Raw genomic sequence first — 23,698 nt, forward strand, 5'->3', positions numbered from 1 at the left:
CTACTGATAGAAGATGGTTGCTTATAAAAATCCCATGCACATGTGCTCTATTTCTGATTGGGCAGAATAAGAAGCTGAATGTCAGTCAATGGAGAATACACAGTTTGTTTTTTTTCATTAGTACTTACCTCTGTGCTCACCTCCATGGCTCAAAAAATGGATCATGGTCCAATCAGACACATTGAAAGATGGATTAGCTGGGCAGAGTTGCATCACTGAAAGAGACAAGGAAAAACTGGGCACTAGATGGAGGATCTTCAGAAACAGTGAAGAAACAGGAAGCAAAATTCACATGTGATGCATACCGCCCACAACTCCTGTCATGCTTTCTTTTTCATTGTTCTAATTTTTCCACTTCCTATGGCTTTTTAATATTTATAATTGATCATCTATTTAATTCTCCCTAATGTACAGAATAAAAGGTATCCAAATATAACACAAAAGCACAAGTGTAATTCTTGCTGCATGTGTTCTGGACAGCCCTCGCAATCCTGTTTTCATCTCCCCATCAGTTGTGTTTCTATAAGGTTTTCTTTCAGCCTTTACATAGCTTCTCTGTAGTTTATTAATATTGCCTACAATCTTGTAATGTGTGGTTTATTATGCCCATTTTCAATTTGCTGAATGCAAAAGCAGAAGCAACAAAATAACTATTAATAAGTGAAGAATTCGAAGTGAATCAAGCAGTAAATGTTTTAAAGATAAAAAGCTGTTTAGATGCTCTGAACCAGGCACACTGTACTTTGTCTTTCAGTTTAATGTACTCTCTCTGGTTTATTAAACCTCTGGAGGTACGAAAAATATTTTCAGGGTCAATAAGCAGTGGGAATTTTTGCAGTGGATCAGTACAAAGTTTTTCAGCACAGTTTCTATAATTTTAATGCAATGAAGGAATTGAAAGTGCTCAATGACCCTCCAGCACCAAATTCCACCTGAAGATTGTGATGTTAGTGTTATTTCAGTGGTGTATAAAATTAAGCATCCAAATCACAGACTGCCTATCGGCGTATATGCTTTTTGTTGCCTTCCCTGTGTTTCTTTATTTAGCTTCCTATGTTTAGTTCCTGCTTCTTTTTTTTAAAAAGGTATTTTTTTAAAAAGGGCAAAGTATACTTAGAGCTAGAAACTCAGGCATCTTCTTCAGACATAGGGCACAACCCACATGTTCATGGGTTGCTGAGGCTATGTCTAGACTTCAGGCTTCTTTCGGAATAAGTTTTTCCAGATGATCCCTTCCGGATAAGTTTATTTCAAAAGAGAGCATCCACTTTGCAGAAGTGCAACAAAAAAGCAAGGTGCTATTTCAAAAGGTAGCATCTGCACTGATTGGATACTATTTTGCATTTAAGGCCACCTGGAATCAGTCCAGGCAGGGTATTAGGTCAGCAGTTGCTCCTGGGTACTGTTGCCTAAGGCTAGCTGAGACGTGTGAGGGAGCAGGGGGCTCAGGGCTGGGCAGGGCTGGCTCTAGGTTTTTTTGCTGCCCCAAGCAAAAAAATGTTTGACCGCCCCCCCCCCCCCCTTTTTTTGTCTGGGGAGGGTGCACGTGCAAATGCAGCTTGCATGGCTTGCTGGGGGTACGCACGCAAATGCAGCTTGTGCGGCTTTCTGGGGGGTGAGATGTGCGCTTCAGGGGGAGCCCAAACCCCGGGGCATTTTCATCTCCTAGAAGAGCACCAGGGACTCCCTACGTGAGGACAATGGGAGGGCAGGTTCATCCACAGCAAGTCAGTTAAAGACTTCTAAAGCATGCAGCTGTTCACATCACCTAGTGCTGGAGTCCCGGTCCCTTATTTTAAGAGGAATAAGGGATCTTTCAGAAAAGGCTTTATTTTCCAAAAGATCCCCGTCTAGACTGGCGCTTTTTTCCGGCAAAGCCCCGAGCCAGAAAAAAGCGGCAGCCATGTTTATGCAAATGGAGCGGGGGAGATTTAAATCCCCCACTTCATTTGCAATTGTGCTGTGTCTAATTTGCATTCCTTTTACGGAAAAGGGATGCAGTCTAGACACAGCCATTGACGTTAAGGTCAGAAGGGACCATTATGATCATCTAGTCTGACCCCCTGCACAATGCAGGCCACAGAATCTCACCCACCCACTACTCACCTATATCTCAGATACTGAAGTCCTCAAACGATGGTTTAAAGACTCCAAGATGCAGAGAATCCTCCCGCAAGTGACCCATGCCCCATGCTACAGAGGAAGGCAAAAAACCTCCAGGGCCTCTGCCAATCTACCCTGGAGGAAAATTCCTTTCCGACCCCAAATATGGCAATCGGCTGAACCCTGAGCATGTGGTTAAGACTCACCAACCAGACACCCAGAAAAAAGTTCTCTATAGTAACTCCTATCTTCCCACCATTGGCCTATTTACCACTGATAGTGAAAGGTCAAATAATTGCCAAGAGCCGGCCCTGGGGCTCGGAGTGGCACATGGTGTGGCTGGAAGTGCTGCCTCGGGCCTGGGGAGCTTAGCGACCTTCGGAGTGGGTGGGACCTGGGACAACTGCAGGGTAGGCAGAAGGGGGCGCTGGAGTGGGGTCAGACATGGAAGGAGAAAGGGACATACGCATGGCAGGGGGTGGGGGCTTAGACATGTCAGGGGCGATGTGGGGACAGGAGTAAAGATAGGAGCCGAGTGTGCCATCATCTTATGGATGGTGGCACACATGTTTTGGTTCTGTGGCACCAGCTCAGCCCACATTTGGGTCCACCATTAGGCAACCTCCTGGATCTTCTGGGCCAGGGTCTGTTGCATGTCCCAGAGGACAACCACGTGCTCACTCATGAGGTTCTTATGAACCCTGCAGTTCCCCTGCAGCTGGGCGGCTCCCTTGGCTGTTGGTGATCGCCCCTCAACAACGACTGGTTCCGGTTGTGGAGAATAAAGAGGGAGAGGCCATCAGTCATTTATACTGACACTGTCCCTGAGGCCGTGTCCTCCTCTGTGAGCTGCGAGCAACAGTCCTTGGACCACAGGGTGGTGATGCCTCAGGATCAAGGCCATGTGTGCCTGCACAGTGGGCCCTGCCTCATAGGGGCCCCGAGGTGCGCATGGGACTATGCTTCCAGCCCTCCAGCCCCCTGTCCTAAGGACAAGCAGGCAAGGGAAGTGTCCATCCACACTGGAATCTCTTGGGCGGGAGAGGAGCCTGAAGCAGCCTGGCCTTCCATGGGGGTTTCCCCACACACCTGTATCTGGTATTACTGTCCATGGGAGGTGCCTCACATGTGCAGGCATGCCCGCGTGCTGTGTGCGGCACTCCTGAGTCTGTGTGCAGCCATGCATATACCCTTATCCCCAGCCTGCTTCCAGCAGTGGCTGGTGGTGGGAGGGTGTCCCCCCCCCCCCCGAGGGGGTCAGACATGTGTGTGGCCTCCCCAGAGCCTATGAGCAGGACTGCCTCCTGGGCCACGTGGAGCAGACTGGCGCTGTACGTGCTTCCACATGCACGGAGTGCAGCATGATGTCCAGGCTGAGTGACGATTGTATCCCAGTCCCTCGGCGCCTGCCTCTCCTATTCGTGTGTGTGAAAAGCTGAGAGCACTCACCTGATGATCCTCTCCACCCTTGGAAGATGCCTGCAAGACGTCCAGGCCCTGGGGTACCGGCTCTAGGCTAAGGATGACTGTGCTGGCCATCTTGTCCTCCTCCAGCTGGTCATTGTCCTCCTCCTCCTCTTGGCCTGGGAGCCCCAGGTGGGCAATGACAGGCTTCTTCCACCCTGAGTTGATGACTAGGGGTGGGGAAGCAGCTGAACTATCCCCCAGGATGCAGTGGAGTTCTGTGTAGTATGGGCAGGAGTGGGGTCCTGCCCTGGAATGAGAGCTACACTCTCTGGCCCTGGTGTAGCCCTGATAGAGCTCCTTCACCTTGATCCACACCTGTTCAAGGCTCGTGGGGTGGTGCCCCCTCATGGCCAGAGCCTTGGCCATCCAGCCATAGATATCTGAATTGTACTGTTGGAAGCAGAGATCCTGGAGAGTCTACTTCTCACCCCACACTTCCAGGAGGGCCAAGATCTCCACCCTAGATCACAATGGCACACGCCTCTTCTGGCCCCTGGGATCTCTGGTCATGTACCCTGTGAGGGCTGGGGGGATCTCAGGGAGCTTGTGGCTGGGTCATGTGTCTCAAAGACTGTGGCAGGGTGAGGCACATAGTGAGGTGCAGCTCCCAGGTCCGGCTTCCTGCCACAAGGCTTGTCCCAGGTGTCTTCAGTTTTAAGAGCTGGTGGGACACAGGAACTATAGAGTTGTGATGAGTTTGGATGGAGTGGCCACCAGGGCACCTGTGTTATTTCCTGGAGGCCTCTTTTTTTGGAAGAACTCCCTCTTCTGCATTCACACATGCCTTTTTCCAAAAAAGCTTTTTCCGAAAAGGTGTTATTCCTCGTAGCAAGAGATTTACTGCCACCGGGAAAAAACCTCCGTTCTTTTGACTTTTTGTCGAAAGAATGCAATAGTAGTGTGGACAAAAGTATTGTTTTTCTGGAATAATGACCGTTATTCCAGAAAAATGCTGCCATGTAGACATACCCTGAGCCACTTCTTAAGTGACTGCCGCTTAGTTTCTCTAGATTGTAATTCTATTTCTTTATCCCCCCACATCAATAGTTATTTAGAAATAGTGTAAATGTGGATAATCCACTGCTGCTATTTTGAAATAACGTCTCACCAGAGTCATTCAAAGTAACTGTCACAGGTCACCCTGTAGGGCAGCTAGTGTGACTGTAGATACCGCCTTCTGGGCGGAGTGGGGGTCCGGGCCCACCCTCTCTCCAGACCCCAGTCCAGGGCCCTGATGCCAAGCGCGAGGCTCTCGGCGGTAGCAGGCGGGGAGATTCCCCCAAATGCGCCTGTGTGACAGGGCGCCTGCCCTGCACTGGGCCTTTAAGCCCCAGGCTCAGGCCCCGAGCCTGAGGGAAGCTGGAAGACCAGCTGAGATGGTTAGGCTAATGAGCCCAGCTGCCAGCTATAAAAGGAGAGGCCCAGTTGCTGGAAGGAAGGCAGGGCTGACTGCAGAGGCAGCAAGAGCTCCTGGGAGGGGTACAGCTGCAGGAGACGGACTGGAGAGGGAAGCTCTCCCTCAGCAGTTGCCGGGGATGCCAGGAGAGGCCTGGAGGAAGGCAGAGGCGAGTTGGTGTCACCTGGAGACTACCTGCCGAGGGGACGCCGGCCTGGAGATCGCAGCCAGCTGGGCAAGGCCAGGTAGGAAGTGGCCCAGGGCAGGAGCGGGAGGCGCCCCTCTCGGCCCGAGAGCCTCGGTGGGTTTCGGCTAGCTAGCCCCACCGAGGGAGTGACCCTATACCCGGTCGCTCACAGGGCCCTGGGCCGGGACCCGGTGGAGTAGGGTGGGCCCGGGTCCCCCTAGCGGGGGAGTGCCCAGCTATGACGAGAATCCGTGTGTAGACTCGGCCTGTTTAAAGGGCCAGTATAAACTGCTGTGAAGCCAATGATGAGCAACCCATACAGACTGTAACTCGCCCTGAGATGGGCCATGTGAAGACAGTCAGGGGGCACTGAGGCTACTGGGGGGCGTGCGCCCCCTGACAGCCTGCTATCGGGTTTCACGGCCCGCCCTGGGCCTTGGTCACTCCGCCCTCAGTCATGGTCGGGAGCATGCTCTCCCCTCTTCTCCTCCTGCTTGCCGCCCGACCACCACCCCCTGGCTAACTCGCCGGTGGCTTTTAAACCCGGCCCTTCTGGGTCGCCCTCCCCTCTGACGCACCCGGGCGCGCCCATGCCGTCAGCGGCCGGCTCGGGCGCGCTCGTGACGCAGGCACCCTGTTCTGGCGCCTGCTGATGCAGCGTTACCCCGCTGTCGTGTTGCACACCTGGGGCGGTTTGGGTCCCGGTGCCGTTTTCTACCCCTCTTTGTCTTGCCCTAGTGGGGGGTGGCGGGGTTGCTCCACCCCGTCACATGCCTCCCCCCTTTTTTCTAAGTCTCCCCTCCCCTCCTGCTCGTTACCCGGCAGCCGTGAGAGGCAGTCTGCGTTCTGGTGGTCTTTACCTGCTTTGTGTTTTACTTCAAACACAAAGGGTTGCATACTTAAGTACCAGCGGAGTATCCGTGTGTTGGAGTCTTTCATGGTTTGTATCCATTTCAATGGTGCATGGTCCGTCACCAGGGTAAAGGGGTTACCTACAAGGAAATAGCGTAGAGAGTCCACTGCCCATTTGATGGCTAACGCCTCCTTTTCTATTGTGGCGTAGCCCTTCTCCCATGGAAACAGTTTTCTGCTCAAATATACCACCGGGTACTCGACTCCCCCCTCCTCTTGGGCCAACACTGCCCCAAGCCCCACCTCGGATGCGTCCGTTTGTAGTAGGAACGGTTTTTCGAAGTCGGGTGGTCGTAGTACCGGCCCCGACATCAGGCATCTACACAGTGTCTCGAACGCCTGTACCCCCGGGGGCGTCCAGACCACCCTCTGGGGTTGGTTTTTCTTTGTTAACTCGGTTAAGGGGGCCGCTAATGAGGCGAAGTGTTTTATAAATGGCCTGTAATACCCCGCCAGCCCTAGGAACTGGCGTATTTGCTTTTTCGTGGTGGGGCATGGGTATTCCCGGATGGCCTGTACCTTGTCCAACAATGGCTTCAGCCGTCCATTCCCCATGGTGTACCCCAGGTACGATACTTCCCTCCTGCCAAACTGGCATTTCTTTGGGTTCGCGGTGAGCCCTGCCCATTGGAGTGTCTACAAGACGGCTTCCAGGTGCCGCAGATGGTCCTCCCAGGAATCACTGTAGATGATAATATCATCTATATACACGGTCACATAGCCCTGGTGGGCTTCCAGGACCTCGTCCATCAGCCGCTGAAAGGTGGCGGCTGCTCCATGTAACCCGAAGGGCATGGTGACGAAGTGGAACAGCCCAAACAGAGTAGCGAACGCCGTCTTCTCTTTTGATGACAATGACAGGGGAATCTGCCAGTACCTCTTTGTGAGGGCAATCGTCGATAAATACTTTGCCTGCCCTAGCCGTTCTAAGAGCTCGTCGACCCTGGGCATGGGGTACGCGTCGAATTTAGATATTGCGTTGACTTTGCGAAAGTCAATGCAGAAGCGGACGGTCCCGTCCTTCTTCGGGACCAACACAATCGGGCTCCGCCACTCGCTCCATGACTTTTCCACTACGCCCCATCGTATCATGTCCCATAGTTCCTGTTGTACCGTCGCCCACAACTTCCGTGGGATGGGGCGTACCGAATCCCTCACCTTCTGCCCAGGGTCTGTGTGGATCTCATGGCTTACTCGGGTTGTCTTCCCGGGTCTGTTTGTCAGGCCGGCCACTGCTCGTCACAGTATCCCCTGCAGCTGTTCCTGTTGGTCACAGTTTAAGTCGGCTCCCAAGGGGCTAGCTGCCCAGGTGACCTCCTCCTCCCCCCATGGTCCAAACTCAATCTCCGTGCTGAGGGCCTCCACCCGTGGGTGATCCCGGGGCACCCATCGTTTTAGCATATTGACATGGTACACTTGGATCCTCCGTCGTTTGCCCCCTACTAGTACCTCATAGTCCACCTCCCCGATCTTTCGCACCACCTGGTACGGGCCTTGCCACCTGGTGAGGAGTTTGTATTCCCCGGCCGGCAGCAGTACTAATACCGGGTCACCCGGGTTAAAAGTTCTCGTACGCGCCCCTGCATTGTAATGGCGGGCTTGCGTCTCTTGCGCCCTCTGTAAGTTCTCATGGGCCCACCGCCCTACCGCTTGCATCCGATTTCGCAACTTAACGACATACTGGACGGCGCCTAACACAGTCGTGGCCTGTTCTTCCCACCCCTCCCATACCAAATCCAATATCCCCCGCGGCCGCCATCCGTATAATAACTCGAACGGCGAATACCCCGTTGAAGATTGGGTAACTTCCCAGACAGCGAAGAGTAGTGGGGGTAATAACTTATCCCAATCGCGGGGTTCATCCTGCGCCAGCTTTCTTAGCATCGCCTTCAGGGTCTGGTTGAAACGCTCGACAAGTCCATCCGTCTGCGGGTGGTAGGCTGCGGTGCGAACCTTCTTAATCTGTAGCCACTTGCACAGCTCCGACATTAGGCGTGACACCAAATTCGGGCCCTGATCGGTCAGGATCTCTTTCGGGAGACCGACCCGCGCAAACATTTTCACCAGCTCATCCGCTATCGCAGTGGCGTTAGTTTTGCGCAAGAGTACAGCCTCCGGGTACCGGGTCGCGTAGTCGACTATCACCAGGATATACTGGTGCCCTCTCCGTGTGCATTCGAGGGGGCCCTCCAAGTCCATGCCCACCCGTTCGAATGGCTCTGTCACTAGGGGCATGGGTACTAGTGTCGCCCGAGGCACCCTCGCCCCCGCGGTTCGTTGGCATTGCGGGCACGATATACAAAAATTCTTAACTTCCTGGTATAGGCCGGGCCAGTAAAATCGTTGTAGCACTCACTGCTGAGTTTTTTCTACCCCGAGGTGCCCGGCCCAGGGGTTGTTATGGGCCAACTCCATTACCCGCCACCTATAGGCCCGTGGTACGACCAATTGAGTTTCTCCTCCTTCAGGCCCTTCACTCCCCGTAACCCGGTATAATTTGTCCCCCTGCACCTCAAAGTAGGGGCCTTGTCTGCACCCTTTTTCTGCTCTCTCCCCGCCCTCTGTGGGTGCTTGTGCATTCTCCCATGCGTGCTGTAGTGTTGGGTCCTCCCGTTGTAGGACCAAAAAGTCACCCACGTCTATCTCTAAAGCTGCCAACGGTCCCTGTGTCCCTTCCGCACCCCCTTCTTGTCGGGTTTGCCCTGCGTCGCCCTCCCTTTGGGCTGCCCAGACTTCCTGTATTTCTTTCCGGCTAGCTGGCCCTGCCTCTTGCAGGAGCTGCCTAAACCTGGGCCAGTCTCGACCCAGCAACACCGGGTAGAGTAGCCGCGGCACTATTGCCACTCGTAGTGCGCTGCCCCAATGTCCGTCGTGCAAGACCACCTGGGCCGTCGAGTATGGCCGCGTGTCTCCGTGCACACATTTGAGCCAGACTCGGGACTGCGCATGTATTCCCTTTCCGAGGGCGTCCGCCCTAACCAGTGTCTGGCCACACCCTGAGTCCAACACCACCTCCACCATGGCCCCGTTCAGGCGTACCCGTCTCGTAATTCGGGCCCGGCTTACCTCTGGCTGTGGGCCCCTCCTCTGGGCGGGTTGCCTGTAGGTGCAGTCCATCAGGGAACAATCCCTACGAAAGTGGCCCTCCTGGCTGCACTGGAAGCACGCTATCCTCGGTGGGGGGACGCTCTTAACTTCCCGGTTCTTCTCCTCGTCACTTCGGTTCTCTTTCCTTTCGTGCCCCTCTGGGTTACGCCACACCGGTGCTAGTCGTCGGTCTAGGCCTCATCATAGGGGATTCCTTGTGCCCGTCCCCTCATGGCTTCGTCCTTCCTTCCCCCAAGGGCTAGGGCCTCCCCGGCCCACTGGGTTAGTTCCTTTGCTGTGATCCTCTGACCCTTCTGCTGCTAAGAAATGTTCCATTAGGGTCACCACCTCTTCTATGGTACCCGGCAAATGTCGGCGTACCCACTGCTGGCCGTCCGGGGGAAGCACCTGTAGGTACTGCTCCAGCACCACTACTTCGGCCACCTGAGTCGCCGTTTTGGTAGCGGGTTCCAGCCACCGCATCCCCACTTCCCTAATCCATTGGGCCACCGCCCGAGGGTGCTCCCCTACCATATATTTGGCTGCCCGGAACCTTTGCCGGTAGGTCTCTGGCGAAATACCGAGCTGATCGAGTATCGCCTCTTTAACTTTGTAGTAGCAAAGGGAGTCCTGGTTGGATAAGCCCCTATAGGCCAGCTGTGCGGGGCCGGAGAGGTAGGGGGCCAGTATAGTGGCCCAATGTTCCTGGGGCCAGCACGCGGCTGCCGCCACCTGCTCAAACGTTACTAGGAACGCCTCGGCGTCATCCTCTGGCCCCAACTTGGCCAGCCTAATGGGGAGGCGCGAGCTCACCATCCCGTTGTCGGCCCCCTTGGCCGTTGGCCCCACCGCGCTCGTACCGTCTCTCAATTCCCAGACCAGTTGTCGCTGTTGCTCCTGAAACTCAGAGGTCAGTTGCTGCAATGCCTCCATTTGCTGCTTCTGTAACTGACGCTGACTGTCCACCAACTACTCCACAATTGTATCCGCGTCCATTGTCCCTGCCCTCGTTTACCCCACGGGGAAGAAGACAACAGAAACAGTATAAAGCCTAACCTAACTTTACGGGCCCTTTATCTCGTGGCCCAAATCGTTACCCACATTCTCCACCACATGTCACAGGTCACCCCGTAGGGCAGCTAGTGTGACTGTAGATACCGCCTTCCGGGCGGAGTGGGAGTCCGGGTCCACCCTCTCTCCGGACCCCGGTCCAGGGCCCTGACGCCAAGCGCGAGGCTCTCAGCGGTAGCAGGTGGGGAGATTCCCCCAAACGCGCCTGCTCTCAGGTTTCATGGCCCGCCCTGGGCCTTGGTCACTCCGCCCTCAGTCATGGTTGGGAGCGTGCTCTCCCCTCTTCTCCTCCTGCTTGCCGCCCGACCACCACCCCTTGGCTAACTCGCCGGTGGCTTTTAAACCCGGCCCTTCCGGGTCGCCCTCCCCTCTGATGCACTCGGGCGCGCCCGTGACGTCAGCGGCTGGCTCGGGCGCGCTCGTGACGCAGGCACCCTGTTCTGGCGCCTGCTGATGCCGCGTTACCCCGCTGTCCTGTTGCACGCCTGGGGCAGTTTGGGTCCCGGTGCCATTTTCTACCGCCCCCTCTTTGTCTTGCGCTAGTGTGGGGTGGCGGGGTTGCTCCACCCCGTCACAGTAACTATTTCCCAGTGCTTCCTGAGGCTTTAAGTTGAGGTAGTTCATCCACATTAAAGGATCCTGCCTCGGACTAATTGTGAGGCTTCCCTGTAGTGTGGACCCACTATTTTGTAATTTAGAAATAATTTCCTAGTGTAGCCATGCCCCAAGTGCGTAATGTTTCCAGCAGTTTTTGCCATTTATTTCAGTCTTATGCTGGTCCATTGAGGCTTCTGAGTGTCACATTAATAGATCTGGCTTCTTTCTAGATCATTCTGCATAATGTTTCTCTGTTGTGCTCTTCCTCTATTTCCAGGTAGTGTCCATATTATCACTTGCTGTGGAAGTCATGCCAGTAGCACCTTTAAAGCATATCCTAAATATGCCCATTGTCATCCTTTTGAATTATTTGATTCTTTGGATTGGTTCACTCCACTGAGAATTTCTGAAGTTGGATGAAACTCTTTCCAGTGATCTCTCAAGATCTTTTTTTCAGGCATTTGCTTGGAATGAGTTGTTCTCATTAATTTCTATTGTAGATTTCCCTGACTCTGATACATAAAGGATGGCAGACCTGACAGCTGTTAAAATGTTGTAGTTTTTTGTCTGTCAATCATGCTGCTTTTCCCAGTCTCTTCAAGTTTTTGGGAGTTGTTTGCTGGTTTTGGTATTTGTTGCATTGACATCTAGAATTGTCTCACCATCTCTGCACATCTTTCTTTCTAGGTAAATAAAATGACTTCACTTCTTCTTCTAGTGTTTCTTCATCTACTCTAATGCTTCCTTTGGGGGCAATGATAGCCAATATTTTGTTGATGAGCAAACCAGCTTGTTTTGCTTTATCTGCCAAAAGCTTGGTCTTTCCTTCTATTAAGCAATATGCTGAATCAAGCAGGACAACAGCATCAGTAAAAACAAGTTATCCAACTGTGCTTTATCAGTTCATAAAACTCCTCAGTTGTTTTCTATGACTACTTTTCTCAGCCAATGACCAGTGAAACCAATAGAAGGGACATAAAACACCTTGCCTTACTTCAGTTGCCATTATAAACCATTGGCTTATTTTGTCACCATCTCTGACTGCACTTTCAACATTATTGTATATATCCTTGATCATTTTAATTATTTCTGCTGTTATTCCATACTATGCTATGAATTTCAAAGACTGTCTTGACATACATTGTCAAGAGTCTTCTACAAATTTATAAAATTTTCACAAAAGGTACTAGCTATGCTGTATCTCTTTTATATTATTTCTTAGAACATAACATAAACAATATGAACAGCAATATGATCTTCATATCTCAGTGGTCTAAAATCTGCTTGTTCTTCTGAGTTGAAGATGATGACGTCACGGCCATTGATGGCCGTGCAGGCAGGGGCGCTGATTGAGCCTTCCGCCTAGGGTGCCAGCTGCCGCAGCTGGCCTCAGGCCGCTCCTCAGCCCCATTGACATTTTGTCTCTGTATATGACTCTTTATCCCTTCTAGCTTTCTTTCTATTTCTCTGTTTAGAGCTCTGAATTCATCTTTGCCACTTGTTTATCCTTCCATGTATGTTTAGCATTCATAAGTTTTTGCTTTACACCTCTTTTACATTGCTGCCCGAATAGCTTCTTTAATACTTCCTTTCAATTTAGATATCATTGTTACTAGAACAATCTTGCACTTTCTAGATTACATTCTTTGTCTTGGTTTTCTTCAGTTAATTCAGTTAACTAAACCGGTTCTTTAGAAAGACTGTTCTTTAGGTTCCTCTGACAAGAACTTTTTCTGATTGGGTCTGTAAGTATGAGCTTTTGATACATGGCTTGTCTTTTAACTTCTTTATCCTTTTTAACTTGAGCTTTAATTTAGCAATGCTAAAATTATGGCCACTGCCCATGTTTGTACATAGTGTATTTACCATTGAACAGAGAAATTGTCTTGCAATGCAGAAGAGATTTATCGGGTTCTTTGAAATAGCATCTGGGGAGCTCTATGTCACTTTATGGATTTCTTTATGAGGAAATATTGTTCCATCTATTACTCAGTTGTTCATACTGTAAATTTTGACTGATATCTTCGCTCATGTCTGTTACACTCCACTCATAACTTTATCCAGCCACTCTAGACTACAGGATGTGTCTAGACTACAGTAGTTTTGTTCAGCATTAGATTTGCTACACTTTCTTTAAGTATGTCAGCCACATTCTTGGAGTAGAGGATGATCTTGCTTGTTTCTCTAAAGTATAATTTGTTTGAACCTGTTCATCTACTGCCTTTGGTCCCAAGGATGTCAAGATGGTATCTATCCATTTCTTTAATTACTTGAGCAGTTTTAGAGGCATTGTATATTGTTTTGACATTCCAAACTCAATTTTCATTAGGGATCTGGGCTGGAGCAAAGGACTTTTCAAGTTACAGGCTTCCTTACAGGTTTGACCAATCCCTATCATATTCTTCACATGAAGTGTATGTCATTGAAGCCTGCTTCAAATCAGCCTGGCCCCTGGTGCTTGTTGCCGTACTAATTTTGTCTTTATATTGTGAGGTTACCAACACACTGTACATCCTTAGGTCCAAGGCTCCTAACTCATTATTTGGAACTGTCCACATATGGACTCTTCCCCATCTGCCAGTTGGGGAATGTGCTTGTTCCCTTTGGATGCCCCAGGGCACACCAAATTTAAGTTTTCTTTAAAAATAATGGACCTGGACATCCTCTTGGATAAATTGACAAAGTCCCATTGGTTTAAATGAAACTGTGCTGGTTTACAGCAGTTGAGGATCTGACCTAAGTTTTCTGATCATTATAGTTGTGAGTGGGAACAAATTCTGAATATGACCAATGCTAAGATGTCTTCCTAAGTCTGTAAGCAGACAAACTGAAGTACTAGTTCTAATATAAGTGTGTGCTTCATCGTATCCAGCTAATGTGTCCGTCTATTGTTGGTGGAACTCAATCAAGTTAGAAATGGTAAAGACCTATTACGTTTGCAATATACCATCTATGAAATCTGAACTTCATCTTTCTTTTTTTTTATATTTTTGAAGGAGCAATATTCTGGTGAGAGTTGGTGCTGGGAAAAGAGTTTAGAAGACCTTTGTAGATCCGGCTGAAAAGGAAGCCGGGAGCCAGATCTTCTAATGTGTGAACCATGGTGATTCCATCAGTGTCATGGAGACAAGCTTCAGAAGATGATGTTTCTAAGAGAGGAAGATGGGCAGAATAGGATCAAAACAATGTAGATACTTGTAATTCTTGGTCTAACGTAGTATCATAACTTGAGATTTAGCATTATGGGTTTTTTTTAAACTGAGATTTGAAATACATGACTGACATAAATACATTATGTTATTAACATAATAATTTAGTATAAATATAGGATGGCGGGGTCATATCAGACTCATTGAAGAGGTGAGAGACAGGTAATAAAATAGGTTTCTAGCTTGATAGCCAGAACAGATCTGATTCCATCAGGATAGTATCAGCAAAGCTTCAGAAGAATGAATTTTCACACTTCAAAAAATGCTGCAGTGATATGAGGAGTTGTTGTAACAATGCTGAATGTTTTGTTTTATTAACAATTGAGAGGGTTTTTGTTTGTTTGTTTTAAGCCAAACGAGTTGTTTGCAAAGCCATTCCATAGATTTTAAGCCCAGACGGGACTATTTGAACAATTTAGTCTGGACGTCTGCATAACGCAGACCACAGAATTTCATTCAGTGATTACTACATCAAGCCCCATTGCTTCTGGTTGGATTAGAGCACGTGTTAGAAAGATTTTCAGGTGAATCCAAAATGTTAGCGTGTTACAATAAAATTGCTTGACTCAAGCCACAATTTGCTTCTATGTATTCTTCACGGATATGTGAAATCCTTACATGTCTGTGGATGCCTGTTGTGAAGAAGATATTCAGCCATCACAAAAAAAAAAAAAGGGTTGCAAACATTTTATTAAGTATTTATAGCAGTGAAGTGACTTTTTGTGTTCGGAATCTGAAAACATCAAAACACTTCATGCTGGAGGGAGAGTTGATATTCTTCCCTCTTCAATCTTCAAACCTTATATCTTTTCTTTTGTATTATGTATAATCTGTTGTACACAAAGGACTAAATTGTGGCTTGTCCAAGAGTGGTCATATGTGGAAGGAAGAATATTCAAAGAGCTTTCCCCTGCCTTTCCATTGACTGTGGCTTCAGTCTGTGTGCACGTTATTTCTTCTCACCATCACGGGTCAGCTCTGGAGGGGGAATGGTGTGAGGCCACTTTGCACACAGCAAAATGAACTTTTTGTACACATCGAAGTGAATAGGTAGGCATAATGCTTCTTGGAATTGCCTCTGGGGCATACCATTTCCTGTTCAATGATGCAATTGGCCTTCTAGTACTTTGGAAATACAAATAGTGTCTGTGTGCTTCAGCATTGCAGATCATGTAATGCACACAAGAAGCACTAGAGCAGCAACAAGACTTCATTGAATAGTCCAGGTAGCAGGTGTGAAAAATTGGGGCAGTAGGCATGGGGTGGAGTAATGGGAACTTATACAAGACTAATCCCCAAATATCATGACTGTCCATATAAAATCAGGACATCTGTCCACCCTAAGTTCAGCATCCACAACGGCACATCATAAAACTAAAACTGAAGAGTACGTCTACAGAGCTGGGCTAAAGTTGAATTAAGCTAAACAACTTCAGCTACATCAATTGCATAGCTTAAGTTGAAATAGCTTAACTCGACTTTAGGTACTGTCTGCACAGCAGGAAGTCGAAGGAAGAACACTCTTCTTTTAATTTCCCTTACTCCTCATGAAATGAGGGTTACCAGGAGTTGGAGTAAGAAGTTCTTCAGGCTTGATACTATTTTGAAATAAAGGCTTGTAATTATTATTTCAGAAAAACATGAGTTAGTCCAAAATTACATTGCTATGTAGACATACCCTGAATTATCTTAATAAATGAGCACAGATGCATCTTGAAGAAGGTTACAAACTCCACTTAATTTTTTAAGAGCTAGCACTATCCCCAGCACAGCAAAGGCCAAGCACTGTCATTATAACTAAATGAAATGCATTCTCCAAGGTTTACACCTCAGTAGTTAATGAAATAATTATTAATGTGATTCTTTCAGGTACTAAATAGGCAAGATTACTGGTCAGGATTTAAGTGATAGCTGCTAGGCATTTCAGCCCCAGGCCATCTCTGCATTTATTACATATAAAAGATGTTAATGTTGTTCACTCTTGTTCCATATTGTCTAAAACTGTTCTCATAATTTCCTCTGCTTTCTATTCCCTCTTGTGTGCCTGCAGTTCTGATTAGCAATTTACCACACAATTCTGTAACAGTGAATACTCTACTGCTGCTGTTAATTAAATCTGTGTGGGTAACTATTCACTCACAAGAGACAGTCATTTCAGCAAGATATTGTAAGGCCTCAGGCTTCACACTAATAGAATCTGTACATATCCCAGAGGTGACATGTTCCATGTCTGGAGAGGAAGCCAGGAGCCAGATCTTCTAATGTATGCACCATGGTGATTCCATCAGTGTCATGGAGACAAGCTTCAGAAGATGATGTTTCTAAGACAAGAAGATGAGCAAAATAGGATCAAAACAATGTAGATATTTTTAATTCTTAGTCTAACGAAGTGCCATAACTTGAGATTTAGCATTATGGGTTTTTTTTAAAACTGACATTTGAAATATAAGACTGACATAAATACATTATATTGTTAACATGAATAATTTAAGTGTCTGTTATAAGTATAGGTGGAAGGGTCATATCACACTCATTGAACAGGTGAGAGACAAGTAATAAAACAGGTTTATAGCTTGATAGCTTAATTACATAAAGGAGTTTTAAACTAAACTACTAGACAAGAAGGGTTATCAGTTGGTTAAAGGGTGACCCTTAAAAACTTGTCAATTGACTTTTGGGGAAATAAGGAAAGCATTTGCAATATTTGAGGTATTTCTTATAATATGCATGGCAGATCTGCAGTTTTTATGGTAACCTTAGATATCATAAGTGAAATGAAAAGTTTTTAAAAACTATCATTGTCTTCAACAGTCCTGCAATATGTACATGTGCTATAAGGTTTTGTTCAATGCTTTGGAGTTCCACTGCTCAGTACTTTGTCTTTTGCTGTGAGTTAACATTATCTAATGAATGGTTTAGGCACTTAAAAAGCATGTGTGTTTTTCATTTTTTACCTTTCTAGTAAACTCTGCGTGAGGTTATCAATTGACTACTCATCTGTACTAAGTGAGAGTACGTCTACACTAGCTCGTTAGTTCGAGCTAAGTAGGGTAACGAGGGCAAGCGGAGTTGGTAGTTCGAATTAAAGATCCTAATTCATGAGGAGTAACGGTAGTTCGAATTAGGATCTTTAATTTGAACTACCTACTCTGTGCCATGGGTAGCCGCGGGCATGGAGTTCAGACTAAGGGGGATTTAAAAATGGCGGTGCCCGGGAACATGCAAATGAAGCCCGGGATATTTAAATCCCGGGCTTCATTTGCAACTCTGCTTGCCCTCTTTACCCTACCTAGCTCGAACTAACGAGCTAGTGTAGACGTACCCTTCATGAGTAAACATGATCTTTATTCATACAGAATTAACTATCTTTAAATTTGCACTTGGGGAATTGTCATGACAAATGAAACCAGAATTATTTTAGAGGATGTAAGAAAATCCCTAGTTAATTAGTGCTGAATATAGTTGACTGAGATTTTGGCATATTTTTGTCAGTACAAATAATGTTTATTTAGAGAAGCATTTACATTATTTACGGAATAATTATTATTCATTCCTCATAGACTATTTCACAGAAGACTAGCAATGTATCCAATATCCCAAATTAGTTGGTAGGTGGATCAAAGTTTTTCTTATTATTCTTTATGCCTATTCATCAACAAAAAGTTCTCTCTCCTCTCCCCTCACCTCACATCTCCCATTTGAGCCAAAACATTTGATATGGATCCAGTCCATGCAAGTAATGAGTGTCTAAGCTTGGCAGTGATGTATTTACTAAGATCTATATAGATAATTATATTTGCTCCAGATTTCCCTCTCTTCCTTTTCTTAGAACACCAGTGTTCTCTTTAAAACAAATCTCCATACCATATTGCTTTGTTTTTAGCACTTTACTTCTGTTTGAGTAATCAAGCAAGCAGTTCGCTACAACATTGGCACTCACAAAATTCTGTGGATTGGCCAAGAGTTGTCACAGTAGAGCAATGTACTCACAGCTTCCTCCTGAGGACCTCAAAGTTATCTCTTGTATATTCAAACAGTGCTCTGAACTAGACCTGCAACCTGAACCTCTTTCAGGGCCTCATAAAAGTCAGAGCTGCTATAGCTCAATTCAGAATCTATACTGTATGGAGAGACGGAGAAGTATCAGAGATAGGGTTTAAAGTTAGCTAGAGTTAAGGTTAATCAAGCAGTGAGTAATGACTGCCTTAGTTACCTATGATACAACCATACCACTGTTCAGGCTGCTCTACTCCAAGGCACTGCTGAGAGGAATTTGTTGATATGAACTGATTTAAAAAAATAAAGAGGAGTGGCTTAGATGACCTCATAAAATTTAGGTTTAGCATTAGTATCTTGTAAAATTGCTACCAGTTCAGACTGAGATTGTGTTCTTCCCACCACTTGGCATCTTGGCCTAAATAAGAGACAACTATAGTTATGGTTGCCTAAATGTTTTCATTTCAGTCCTTGATGTTCAATTGCTAAAATGTTTCTGAAATTCTCATCAGATAAGTTGAAACATTCCAGACTTCTTATTTGCCTGAAGATGAATGTTACTGGCAAGTCTTAATGCTAATTGTTCCAAAAGAATGAGGGGGAAACCTCGAAAACTTTCCAGGTACAGTAATAAAATGTGATCTTTTTAAAAATGCCTTTTGCATGTAAGCCACTAATGGTAAAGTTGAAATTTGACTGAGAAATAGTCATTGAGGAGAAGTACATTTGAGTGTTCTGATGACAAAGTGGCAATTAGAAGCCATTGACACTTCTCCTTCATTTAGGCCCACTGTAAGTGTATGATTTTTCAAGCAGTTTTAGTGATGTTTGGAGAAAGGCAGATTGTATGACCAGGGGAAAAGAGTAGAGACTAGCTTTCTCCTGTCTTCAGATCCTGCACATCAGCACAATATATGAAATCACACATGGCCTTATGTGTGCTTATAAATGAATTGAGCCCAACCACATTCAGTGCACTTTTTCTAATGCTCTGTTTTAAGAAGTGCATTGTACATGGTGTGTGGTGATAGAGACAAACCCTGCAGGAGTCTTGGTAACTATCAGACATTGTTCCTCTTTGATGTGGCTTTCACAGATTCTGTTTGTTTGGCACACAAGAGAAGATAGCACATAGAACAGCCTGATACTCTATTGTACTAAATGTGAAACAGCATGCGGTTATGCTTTAAAGACTATATCATAATACACACATTGAAGAGGGCATTTTCTAACTCTTTAGTGTGCAGCCATGCTTTCTTTAATGTCCTTCTGGCTTATTTTTTGATGGAATAATACAGTGAGTTATAGGTAGGGTAAAAATTGAGTCAATCAATTTACAAACTGTTGAAAGCAAGTGAAAACCATAAACTGGGTTTGACTTTTAAAGCAATTAATCCCAGGAGAAAATGGGAATATATTCTTCTATTTTCTCATCCCATATGAGGGACTAGGCTTTATCTCATCCCTGCATGTTGAGAAAAAGAGATGAATGATTCCAAAGAGTTTTCATTTGATATACAGTTCCTCACTTAAAAAATGACCAATTTTTCTTCGTAGCTGATAGTATAAATATACAGGTTCGCTTACAGTGGAATGCACTTGAGGGGAAAAAGTTTTGTGGATGTCAATAAGGAGAACATAAGGAATGAGTGCAACATTCAGACAGAAGCACCATGTTTCACTCTGGGACAAGTGACAACAGGAAATTACTCTGGAGATATGGCATAAAAATAGCTGGGAGGACAAATATTGACAAACCTACTTTTTTAGAGTCTGATGAAGTCATGTGATTGACAGATATTTTACCAACAATTTTTCTGATTCCCTTTCATCTCTAAAGCCTCCAGTGATCAGTTGTACTCTCAACTTTAATTTCTCATCCAGCTTCAGAGGGATAGCCAAGTTAGTCTGTAACTGGAAAAACTTAAAAAAACCACTAATGGTCTAGCAACACCTTAAAGACTAATGAAACATGGAGATGGTATCATGAGTTTTCGTAGTTACAACCCCATGATACCATCTACAAGTTCCATTAGTCTTTAAAGTGCTGCTAGACCATTTGTGGTTTTTTAAGTTCTCTCATCAAGAAATATACAGTTTCTATTGTTGATCTGTCATGGGACTCACACTGAGGGCACAGCTACACAGCAGGACTAAAGTCGAAATAAGCTATGCAACTTAAGCCATGTCAATTGCATAGCTAAAGTCAAAATAGCTTATTTGGCGCTGTATACACAGCAGGAAATCTGAGAAACATTATTCTTCCTCCAATTTCCCTTACTCCTTGTACAATGAGGGTTATAGGAGTCGGAGTAAGAAGTTCTCCAGCTTCCCATTATTCTGACATTATGTCGAAATAACTGCTTGTAGTGTAGACACAGACTTTATTTCAGAATAACGTCAGATTTTCCAAAACAACGCTGTTGTGTAGACATAGCTTGTGTGAAATTGTTAAATGCTTGATGAAATTGCTGCGTTTTTCTGGAAGGTGGGTAGTAACATGAAATATAGTTTGATGACAGCAGTTTCTAAAATGCTGTTTAGAAATAGTATTCCAGGGAGGGGGAGGGAGGAATCCGCTTTAAAATTTTACAATTGAGTTTATGAAGATATTTCTTTAAGACAAATCATTGTTCCAAAATAGAAATTGCTTATTTCATTGGGTGTTATCTCCTGTATCTTTAGTACAACAGTCTTCATCAGCTTCAGACATACTACACGATACATATATCTGAATTAAAGAATGTTTTGGTTTATTTGCTTTTGACAGGCAAAGGATCCTTATTAGTTATGCTTCAACACTCTCATTTACAGCACGGAGTGAGAAACTGAATAATGTGGGCAGGATGAAAATTAGGAATGGAATTGTTTTATATTTTGTGTGAGATTGCATGTCAGTATGTATAAAACTACTATACAATAGGCATAATATTTTTTCTGAGCATTCTTTCTCATTGAAATTATCATAATGGAAGCTTATTACTTCTATGTTTTCAAAGCAATGCAAGGATTAATGATTGAGAGTAAGAGAGTCAATAATGAAATAAATTTAGGAAAAAGTAAATATATCTGTAAAAACACCATAGTCCATCAAAAATGTACAAATAGTGAAATGACATCATTCAGCACCTGTGTGGACTATTTACTAAAAGTGACAGGTACTTACCTATGTTGCAATGGAATCTAGCCTGTTTGTGGCACTATAATTTTTGTTTGCAGGAACTGTTTTATTTGGAGGGAAGAAGAGGGTCTATGTGGTTATTACAGTGTGTAAGAATTTGCAATTATATGTTTGCATTTTGGTACAGAGTGAGTAACTGACCCACTTATAAGCTTCGTTTAATGTCTTTATTCAAATGGGCTTGTATCAGAGTAAGGGGTACAAAGCACATAATTAGAGTTGTCTGGAATTTTTCAGCTGAGGTGACACTGAAACACATTGACAAATTCATATCAATTTCCACAAATAGTTCATTGAAAAAAATACAACATTTTGGAAAAAGAGCCCATATTTTGATATTTTACATTTGAAATGTTTTGATTTTTCAGTTTGAAATGCTTTTGCATTTTTGAAAATGTCTTTAATGTTATTGTCCACCCCCTAAACATTTTTATATAGACAAAATTAAAATGGAACAATTTGTTTGACCCCAAAATGAGTTTTTTCCCCAACTTTTTGAAATTGTCACCAAACAAACAAGAGTTCTGTTATTTGGTCAGGTTTATGTGATGTGAGAGAGATTAAGACATGTTTGAATGTCAAAGGAATTGCCATATTGGATGAGAACAGTTGCCTTTCTGGTCAAGTTTTCTGTCACTGGGGCTGTGTCTAGACTACACCTCTCTGTCGACAGAGAGATGTAGATTAGGCATGTCGAAATTGCTAATGAAGTGGGAATTTAAATATCCTGTGCTTCATTAGCATAAACATGGTAAATTTACAGGATCTTTCGAAAAAGGATTTATTTTTCAAAGGATCCACGTCTAGACTGCTATATTTTTTTTAAAAAAGTACTGTTTTGAAAAAAGCAGTGGCCATGTTTATGCTAATGAAGCATGGGATATTTAAATCCCCACTTCATTAGCAATTTCGACATGCCTAATCTACATTTCTCTGTCGACATAGAGGCATAGTCTAGACGTACCCTAGCAGTGGCAGGTAATCCCTGTGGCACATAGCTATGCAATAAGCTACCCACAAGGGAGGCTTACTACTAGATCCAATAACTAGAACTGGGTTGTGCCCTATAGCACAAGGGTTAATAGCTCTTCCAAATGCTTGCTTACTCTCTTAATATTTGCTGTAACAATCCTGGGTAGACTGGAGTTACAAATAATTTCTACTTATTTTTAAAAATCGTATACTGATCTCTTGTGTCAATAAAAATATGTTGTGTAAAAATATAAAAATAACTGTTAAGTCAATGATCACTTTTGAATTGTCTTTAATAAAAATATTTCTATCCTGTCTCCCACTTTGTACTCATGTAAGTGCAAGGCTATTAGGTCTCCATGCACCACAATGGTGTTTTTTACGAGTCCAAACAATCTGAGGAGTAATAACAGAAACATCCCCACATTATCCCAAAGTTGACTTGGAGGAATCATGTCATGAGGGTAAACCACCAGGCCATTTCCATATGATTACAATCCATGAAGATAAGTAATTAGGCACACAATCCTTTGGTATGTTTTCCCACACGTGTGTTTCTCCGTTTAATTATTTTTATTTTAGATGAAAGCAACAATCATGAAAGAACAAATATAGAGACTTCATGAGTAAGAGCTAGTATACAAAATGACTTTACTCAGTAATATTCTGCATCTGCCCCACCACAACTAGTGCTGCAGCAGATGAGCAGACACATCCATATTTAAAATGGATGACAGAAAAGAGAAGCACAGCATTTCCTTTCAGTTTTGATGAACATATTACCCACAAATAAACTAAAACAATGATATATATATTTGTCTATGTGGCTGTTTTGTGTTTCAATTTATTTTAGATCTGAGAGGAAACCATGACACACCGAAGAGGCTTAACTACTTTCATATTTATTGCAAGCCTTCAAGCAGTTGATATAGTCCTTTGAGTTAGTACAATACAAAACAATACAAAAGCAATTAATATAATATAATTATAATTAATATAAAATTTAAGCCTATTTCTTATTGCAAGCCAATTACTACAATCTTTAAACTTGGTTCACTTACAATTAATCCTTATGCCACCTCATGGTGCCAGGCAAAAGGTTCACTGTCTCTTTAACTCCCACTCTTCAAGATGCCTTGCACTGCTATGATTGGTATGAAAGGTCTTTACTTCTAGTTACAACAAGCAGGGCCTGTGGGTCAGTCCTGCTCCCTACCTCCCATTGATTCTGTTTACAAAGCCTATTTTTATAGCAAAGCTAGACATGGCAGCCAAAACTGCCTCATACTTTACTAGCTAAAATTATTCCCCTATTCTACAAACTATTACTATGCTGGCTTTTTACCTTATCTCATTTATCCAGACCCTAACATACGCAATTATCTTAAAGTTGTTTACCCGTTTGTGGCAGGTATTTCTGATAAATGCAAGGTGTGTGCATTATTTTGCTTCTGCAATTTATAGCAAAATTCTGGAAAATTTCAGCCATGCTTGTTATTTATGGTCACTCTTAGTTTAGC

General features: G+C 45.0%; 1 long non-coding RNA gene across 1 annotated transcript in view; it reads left to right on the forward strand.

Moving 5' to 3' along the window:
* The window catches only part of LOC142829182 (uncharacterized), an 80,703-nt gene extending 58,214 nt beyond the window's left edge, over positions 1 to 22,489 (forward strand). The window contains exon 5 of the long non-coding RNA XR_012903578.1: positions 13,817 to 22,489. This is a non-coding gene — a long non-coding RNA (uncharacterized LOC142829182). The remainder of the gene's footprint in view (positions 1 to 13,816) is intronic.
* Positions 22,490 to 23,698: the final 1,209 nt, after the last annotated feature.

The sequence above is a fragment of the Pelodiscus sinensis genome, chromosome 1 (genome assembly GCF_049634645.1).
Source record: "Pelodiscus sinensis isolate JC-2024 chromosome 1, ASM4963464v1, whole genome shotgun sequence".
NCBI classification, from domain to species: Eukaryota; Metazoa; Chordata; order Testudines; family Trionychidae; genus Pelodiscus; species Pelodiscus sinensis.